This window comes from Arachis ipaensis, chromosome B06, assembly GCF_000816755.2.
Source record: "Arachis ipaensis cultivar K30076 chromosome B06, Araip1.1, whole genome shotgun sequence".
Classification (NCBI taxonomy): domain Eukaryota; kingdom Viridiplantae; phylum Streptophyta; class Magnoliopsida; order Fabales; family Fabaceae; genus Arachis; species Arachis ipaensis.
The window spans coordinates 117,811,627-117,820,990 of record NC_029790.2 but is presented as its reverse complement, the minus strand read 5'-3'; the positions used below and the strand labels follow the sequence as shown (position 1 = coordinate 117,820,990).

Genomic DNA, 9,364 nt, shown 5'->3' with positions numbered 1-9,364 from the left:
GTAACGTTGAAGATGATTTTAATAACAAAAAAAGGTAGAGGACGAATTTGATTTTCACCCTAGACCTTAGGGACGAAAAAAGTACTTAACCCTTGATATAATCATTGTGCAACAAGAGAAGTTTATAAAAAAGTTGGTAGAAATTCAGGCTCAACATACTGAGGCTCAAGCACAGGGAATGGAGCTACCACCAATTGATGAAGACTTGATTTGGGAGGAAGTGTGTGGTGGGCAAAAGAAGAATCAAATTTACGGAAAAGGGGTATTCTTTTCTAGCTCTATCAAGTCTAGAACCACTTCTGCCAACTCTGTATCTGAAAGAGCATATACAAATCAAAATTCCATTCCTGATTTGCGGGAACAGATTCATAAACTCAATGAAGAGCTTTTTTAGCTTGTTACTCAACAGACAAATGAGCGTATTAGTAAGTTGTTAGATACATGCTTGGCTCCTTTGGAAAAGACTCAAAAGAAGTTAGAAAAATTAGAACAGGCAATTGAAAAGGCCAAGAAGGAAAAGCTGAAACAGAAGAGAAGGAATGAGGCTTATATTAGCTATTACAAGAAGGCTAGAGCATCACGTAGTTTCACTGTTGTTCCACTACCACCGCCGCCACCTTCAATCTCTTCAAATGATGATTATGATGATGATGGGGATGAAGATGACACTGAGGACTATAGCTGATAAATTTAGTATGATTGAACAATACACTGAGTTTATGTTTTGAGTTATAGTTGATATATCAATACACTTTGTTGATGTATGGTTGTTACTTATTATTATAGTTGATGTATCAATACACTTTGTTTATGTTTTGAATTATATTGACTTGCTTGTTTATAGTAATTTTCTTTTAGTTTGATAATACGATGAACCTTTTTACATTTATATTTATTTTATATGAAATCAGGTTTATTTTGCAATAAAAAATCTAAAAAAATGCTGATTTACCTTACTGACGGATTTACAGACAGATTTTTCGTCTATATTTAGAGTTGAAAATGCTTTCTTAGACTCTAATTATTGACGGAAAATTTGACACTAGTTACCGACAAAAAATTGGATGGTTTAAGTGAAATTGAAGTGACGATTATCGAGAGAAAATTTGTTGGTAACGGGAAAAAATCTGTGGATAAATTACCGACAGAAAATCTGACGATTTTTTAGCGAAAGGGGTACCATTACTGAGGGAAATTCGGTCGGTAACAAAAAAAGCTGTCGGTAAATTACCGACAGAAAAAATCTGTCGATAAATAATTTTCGACAAGGCTTTTACAGGGGGACAAATTTCATCGGTAACCAAAAATCCGTTGGTAAAAGAGACCAAATCTGTTTGTAAATCCATCTGTAATAAGCAATTTTCTTGTTGTGATTTTACTATGGTGACTAACATGTTTAAATATCCTAAACCAGATACACTTCATATGCTTACTATAAGATGGCCATGACACGTTCGGACTTGAGTGCAGCTAGATTGGCAAGTTGATCCTAAAGAACTCATTCCTTTTTTTAACAAACTTGTGAAATATTGGTTGTGTATTTCTTATTGATTATATAGAAAAAATCTCCCTAAACTCTAAATATGATTCATTCACTGCAGTACCTGTTCTCTAATTTTGCTGCGTATCTTAAATCATCTGGACATGGTTCGGTCTGGAAGATCACTGGTCCACCTTCCAGTGTAGGCAAGAATATATTTTTTTTTCCACCTACTGAGGAGTGATGGAAAAAATTCAAAGAGGAAGTTCGGGATTGAATGGAAAGAATGATGTAAACTGTATAAGTTAAAGACAAGGGACAACATTATCCTGAAGCTGACCTCCCTACAGAACCAGCACATAGAGTTGGTGATTGAAAGATTTTAAACCCTACAAAAACTGGCCTCTTATCTATTACTCTATGGAAACACATGTTTTAAACTATATCTTGAATTGTATTGGACATATTTTATTTTGTTATCTGTAAGTATGTGACAATCGATATTTTGAATATGATATATAATAGCAACCTAGAGTTGTATTGGACATATTTTATTTTGTTATCTAAGCATATCCATTATATTTTCACTCATTGTGATATAATGCATTTTCTATTTTAAATTGGATAAACTTCAGAAAATGAAGAGTGGTGTTTAGGTGTTTTGGAAAATTGCATAATGTGCAAATAAGGGGTTTGCTCATAACTTCTTGTTAATGCAAGGCACTTAATTTGTGTAGCTGTTTAGAGTTTATTTACTCAACATAAAGTGAAAAAAGGGAATCAGTGGTACTTGGCACTAATATAGTGGATACACCTTTTATTACATTTAGAAAATGTTACTCAATTAGCCGACTGACTAACGTTTAGTAGAGTAAAAAACAACAACAGAAAGTACTTCTTCTGGTTCAAAGGCAAATCACAAGGGAGCCACAATAAGGTATTGCATTACTTGTGTCCCTTTTTATTTCTAATGTTTGGACAATTCAGCTGACAAATTATTGTGAGGCATGTTAATTAATCATTTAATTTGTATATTATTAGTAATTATTTAATTAAATTGTAGCTGTCAGTGCATCCAGGTTCATTATCCCAGACAAGGTGAGATTTTCAAGTCAGAGGTCCAGAGTATGCACAGGAAAATTCCTCTTCTCGTCCCCAATTTTCTTTCTTTTAGGGTTCGTTGGTTTGGTGTCTTTTTCTTTGTCCAATTATAAATGGACTCCGACAAGGATATGCATGATGCTAATGACCTTGAATCCCTTGACAACAATTACTACCGTGGTGGCACGGAGGATGCTGCCATGAATTATTATAGTGATTACAATGACGATGCCGATGATTACTTCGACGAAGCTGATGATCTCGAAAGGCTCGAGTCTCGCCGCCCTGAGGTGTCTTTTTTTTTCATTTTGTTCCCAATTTCAGTTTTTCGATTCTCAAATATTAGTATTAATTATATCGAAAAATGTTGTTTGATGGAATAATTTAAAACAAAAGAAAAAGGGTTTCTCTTTTTTATTTCCACAGAATCGAGATTCATTGCAGTGATCATTTATTAAAACTAGCTGAATTTTAGGTGGCTTGATTATTGTTTTGCTTGACTTGCAATTCTTACCTTTATTCATGAAATACATAGAAATTGTAATGATGCTACAGTTTTCAGCTAAATCCTAATTTATGGTGACCCTCTGTTTTGTTTCAGCAAAATTTTACCATCTTAAAGGAATTAGATATCCAACAAAGACAAGAGGAGGACATCACTAGGGTAGCTACAGTTCTTTCTATATCAAAAGTTGATGCCAACAAATTACTTCACCATTACAATTGGTAAGTTCAGTTGTTTTTTTTTTTTTTTTTTTTTGAGTTTTATATAACCCTGAATTGATTGGCATTTTAACTGGGGTTTATTTGCTTGCAATCACAATCCATCACACCATGTTGTGTGTTTAAAAAAGTTTATATTTTGCTTATGCTGCTTATTCTATCCTTATGTAAGGCATGTGCTGGTGTTACTTACAGGAGTGTCAGTAAAGTGCATGATGCATGGTTTGCTGATGAAGATCGAATCCGTGAAGCATTTGGTTTGATGTATAAGCCAATCATTGAGCATGTTGATGCTAGAGAGGTGAGATATGGATTGTTTGGGTTTTACAATTGGTCAATAATTCTGATTGTATTTTATTTTCTTCATTTGCTGCAGGTTCATTTGTATTTCATTCTGACCCATCTTCTTCTCTAGCCAGCTTACTTGCGACATCTGTTTCGAAAATCATCCACGTGCTAAGATAGAGATGACTTCTTGTCGTCATCCTTTCTGTCTCTCGTGGTGGGAGGATAAGTCTTGTGTGCTGTATTTTGTTATTTGAAATAATCTGAGTATTATGCTGAAAGCCTGAATTTTGATTTTGGCTTGGTTTCCTAGATCCATTTTTTTTTGTAGCTATTACGTGGGTAAGTTGCTTTTGATGATCTATTTCATGACTTTTTTATCTAACCATTTTATGTTAGTATTCCTTGGTTAATTTCTTCTTTCCTCTCTATCTTGCACATCTGTTCTATTTCACATTCTAGGATATATCAGCACATCAATCACGGATGGCCCTGGCTGTTTGATGCTGAGATGTTCTAATCCCACATGTGGTGCTGCTGTTGAGCAAGATATGATTCGTTGAGTAAAATCTGATGAAGATAAACAAAAGTATTCTCGCTACTTTTTTAGGTCGTATATTGAAGACAATAAAAAAGTATGTGCTAGATTCAGAATTTTGGGTTGATCATGATAAAAGAAAATAATTTTTTTTTTGTTATTACTTGCAATTGAAATCATGTCTATAGATTGTTTTTTGTATCATGTCATTATGTTTCATAATTTTTTTTGTCATTATATTTCAATAAATTAATAGTGTAGAATAAAATTATGAAGTCTATATCATTAAAAAAAATATTTATTTTTATTAACATCACAATCTAAATCGTAATTTATTTCTAAAGCACTCATATAATATCCTTTGATTTTAGAACTTGGTCTTTCTTTCTACTCAAATGTTAATAAAAACTCATTCTCAAAATGACATAATTTTATAACTTTTTTCTTACCATTTTGCAACCAAACTTCATCTTTTTTTTCTTGGACTCCAATGTACTTCTTGTTTTCTATTGTTTGGTAGTTTTATCACTATAAGAGTTGAGTTCTTTTTCCAATTTTTTTCACAAAATTCTTCTAAATCATCTGAAAAATGTAATATATAGGTTACATAACTGAATTATTCATATATGATATGCTATAACTATTATGCATGAAGAAAAAATAAACATAAACTTAAATAAATATTTTACCAAGAAATTTAAAATACAAGTATTTGAAATAAAAAATAGATATAAACTTAAATATTATGCAGTATTTCTAAATTTTTAAGATCTTTTATATAACTAAATATTAATTTGAGCTCTTACTATTTATTTTAATCAAAGGAAACAAAATTGTAAATTTGGCCACATTTATTTTGGTTTCTATTATGTCCTTTTTGCCCATACTGTCAATAGATTTAAACAACTATTGTGGTTAAGGAATTCAACATGAAAGAATATATATTACATAAACACAAAAAAAAATAAAAATAAAACATATACAAACTAGAATGCTTAAGACGTTTTCTGTTTGATTATTTGTACCTGATTAAAAGATATGTTGACTTCATGCAAACAATGGTTACTATTCTTTGACAAATTCATCAAGGGTTGAAAATAGTTTTTTTTATTAGTTTCTCGGTGAATAATGGAATGGTTGGAAAGGTTCTTAGTATAAATATAAATATTTGTTGTCTTGGTTTTTACAAAATTGTATGCTAACCTCTAAAAATCACTTATTATGGTGGTTTTTATCGAGTTAAGCCCCACTTTGGTCCCTGAGATTGGCGAGTTGCATTGATTTAGTCCTTGAGATCCCAATTGCACTAAATTAGTCCCCCAGATTCGAAAAAGTGCATCATGTTAGTCCTTCTCCCAATTTCCGTCACCGGAGCACTAACGCCGTCAGTGACGTGGCCATTTCTTGCCACGCTGGACAAAATGAAACGACTTGTCGTTTCTAATTTGGCGCTAAACATCCCTTTGAACGATGTCGTTTGTATGTAATGGGAAATAAAACGTTAGGCACCCTTTTTTGTTTCTACTCTTCATCTTCTACTTCTCCATAAGTGACGCAGAGAAAAAAAAAAGCTTCTCTTCCATGAGTGACCCAAAGTAGCAACAAGTGGCTGCAATAGGATTTGTCGAGACCATTGGAACACAACGTTCGCTGTGCAACTATCGAAAGAGTTCGTTTGCCACTACAGAGATCTTCTGTGTCGTCACTAAGGTTAGTGAGGATCAAAAATTTTTTTTTTCAAATTTAATGGAATGCTGTGATGGTTGTTGATCATGATTAAGTGTTTTGTATATTGTCAGTTCACAAATTTTAAAGCTGATTTTGTGGTAGGGTTTTGTTTTGATGTTTTGTGGGACTATGTTTAGGAGTTTTTTTTTTATGCTCTGTTCCAATGGTGGAAGAATCAGCACCTTCGCATGAGTGATCATGTTTTTCTTTATGATATTTTCTATGACTTTTATGAATGTTATTGATGAAAACTGTCTTAAAGTTATCAGTGTGTGTTATTGTTGATTAAAATAAATTCTTTTGAACCATGCAGATGGATGCAGATATTATGTTCCACTCTCCTTATATTATATACAACATCAAGCATCCCATACTACCTCATGTGCGACTTTGAGCACCCCATAATACCCAAATCCCTAATACATTGCTTTAAGGTCTTCTAAGTTCTGGAAAAACCACACTCCTTTTGGCTCTGGCAGGAAAGCTTGGTCAAGATCTTAAGGTTAAAGTGCTTCTTTCATGTATGCATCAATCATATAATCTAATCAAATCACTACAATTTTGCTGATAAATATGTTGCAGGTTAGTGGCAGAGTTACCTATAATGGCCATGAAATGAATGAGTTTGTACCTCAAAGAACTGCAGCATACATTAGCCAGAATGATGTTCATATTGGAGAAATGACTGTGAGGGAAACCTTGGCTTTCTCAGCAAGGTGTCAAAGGGTTGGTTCAAGATTTGGTTAGTCGAATTTCACCCTAAATTGTTCTTGTTGAAGAAGATAGCTTCCATATCTGTAACCTGTAGTCTAAGCATGACTTATAATTACTTTTTGCTATGTGCAGACTTGCTTTCTGAACTAACAAGACGAGAGATAGCAGCAAAAATTAAACCCGACCAAGATATCGATATATACATGAAGGTGAAAGGAACTAACTCCATGCTCCACTGGAAAATCTGCATAGCAAATTATAAAGCATTACTGTTTCTATAGAAATGAACTTCAGCAATTGATTCTATTATACATTACCACCTTAGCCATACTCTTTCCTCCTAAGTTCAGTTAAACTGTTAATTTTAATTGATACACAACCTTTTAATCTTATTGCCTTTCTAATAATACTAGGCAACAACATCTGAAGTCCAGGAAGCAAACCAGATAATAACAGAATATATACTAAAGCTGACATCTTCAACTTCAAGTAGTTCTGAGTTTTGATTTCTCACAATATTGCATCATCACAAATGCAAATACTGTCTTTATGGTTTCTACTATTTATCTAATTTGTGATTTACAGATCTTGGATTTAGAAATATGTGCTGATACTCTAGTAGGGGATGAAATGTTGCGCAGGATATCCGAAAGACAAAGAAAGCGTGTTACCACAGGTAGTGATCAAACTCTTAGTCCATCAATTTTGTGTGTAATTCTATTTCAACTTTTATGAGTGACATGCAAAAGGTAATAATCTTTATTCATTCATTATCTTTATTTCCTTCCATGGTAAATAGTGTAAATGAACTTGTTGATTTCCTGTATGATTTCTTGTTGGTAATAATCTGAATGGATTCTGGATTGAGAATACTGTAAATGAACTTGTTGATTTCTTGTTTGTAAATAATCTGAATGGATTCTGAATGGTAAATAGTTCAAATAAACTTGTTAATGGTCTGAATAGGACTTACCAATAACTTGTTGATTGCACAATCAACCTCATCTTGGATATTATTTTATTGGAATAGGCACCACCATCAGGACTGGTCACCATGGATCCACTGCAAGGAGCAAGCTCAGCCACATTTCCAAACTGGCCAACTTCTTGAAATTTGTCCCAACACCTGGCTTCAAACCCCCCAAGAAAGAAAGAATGAAGATGTAGTTGAATTAGGAATCTTTTTGTGAATCATACTCTTGTTTTTTGGCTTCAGTATATGACAGTAGACCAATTGTTATATTTGAAAACATTGTAAGGTTGATGGCACTATCTGTCTTTGTTATTGGTGTATTTTGGATCAAGATCTAGCTTTTAATTAGGTTGGGGAGGTGTCGCTGATATGGCAGCTGTTTTGCTTGTTAATACTCATGCTGAAAACTCATTGTTAAGTTAGCATCTTATTATTATAATGACAAATTGTTCTACCTTTAATTATGCTACTAATAGGTTCTTCTTTACAATATTTTTTCCATCATTTTGTTAGATGACAAAAACAGAGTTCTTGGTTTATATTTAGAGCAAGACTACCAACTTCAAACAATTCACAATGACAATTTTTCTTTTGTTTACTTTACAATAACCCTAATCACATTAAAACATAATCATCCTCAAATCTTAAATACTAACATGAAAACAACAACAAACATTATAAACAGAGCCTACAATAACATGTACAATTTATGGGTCCTAACTTCAGTTTCTAACTTTCTAATTCTCCAGGCCAAATTGACCCTCAGTTCATCAACATTCTCGGTAGCAGTCACCCTTCCCGATGTCTTCTTCTCCAATGTCAGCCCAGACAAACAAATCACACCACCTTTTTCCACTGACATTGTAGTTATGACACCCAAAGAATGGCTTGTTAGAGTTAGCCTCTGTTGTGGACCACCGGAGAACAGGGCGGCATCCACACTCACACCACTCTGGAACACTCGATGCTCTATTGGTTCCTCTGGAGATCCTTCTGCTTGACCGCATGGAACTGTGGCTCCCATTTGCACTCATAATCCTAAACCCAGAAAGCTGCACAGCGAGGAAGAAGACGAAGAACTAGAAAAAGTGGGTAGAAGAAGAAGAGGAAGAAGTTAGGGCAGAAATCTTGGTTATAAAAGGGGACAAGGACTAAATTGGAGCTAATCAAATTTGAGTGCCATGTCATCTAACCGTTGCTGGGTCCAGCGTGGCAAGAAATAGCCACGTCACTGACGGCGTTAGTGCTCCGGTGACGGAAATTAGGAGAAGGACTAACATAGTGCACTTTTTCGAATCTGGGGGACTAATTTAGTGCAATTGGGATCTCGAGAACTAAATCAGTGCAACTCGCCAATCTTAGAGACCAAAGTGGGGCTTAACTCGGTTTTTATCACTATTACTATGATGATTTTTAAAAGTGTGATTTTATGAATCATTATTATACACATAATGTGATTTTTTTTAATTAATTCAACTACAAGAATATGATATAATTATTAAAGTTAGGTCTTTTATTCTTGTGCAATTGTATTAATCGCTATTTGCAAATAATCAAGAAACGGGTTTTGTTAATGTGTTCTTTTAGAGATGATATTGTGTTTTCAAATTGCACAAATTTTAAGTGTAAATATTATAAAAAAATTTATATATTTCTTTTCTCTTCATTAAATAAAAGCATTTAAAAATTATTATTGATAATAAACTTATCGTGTATCTTAAGTTCTATGTTACAATATTAATTAACATACTCTATGATTGTTATATTTTATAATTTCACTTTAATATAGTAATAATTTTTTTTGTTATTTAAATACTAATAT

The 9,364-nt window shown here is 33.2% G+C and overlaps 1 long non-coding RNA gene across 1 annotated transcript; it reads left to right on the top strand.

The window, feature by feature from the left end:
* Nucleotides 6,195-6,849, top strand: LOC110264136. The gene is made up of 3 exons (XR_002349868.1): nt 6,195-6,357; nt 6,438-6,597; nt 6,702-6,849. It is a non-coding gene; the product is annotated as an uncharacterized LOC110264136 (long non-coding RNA).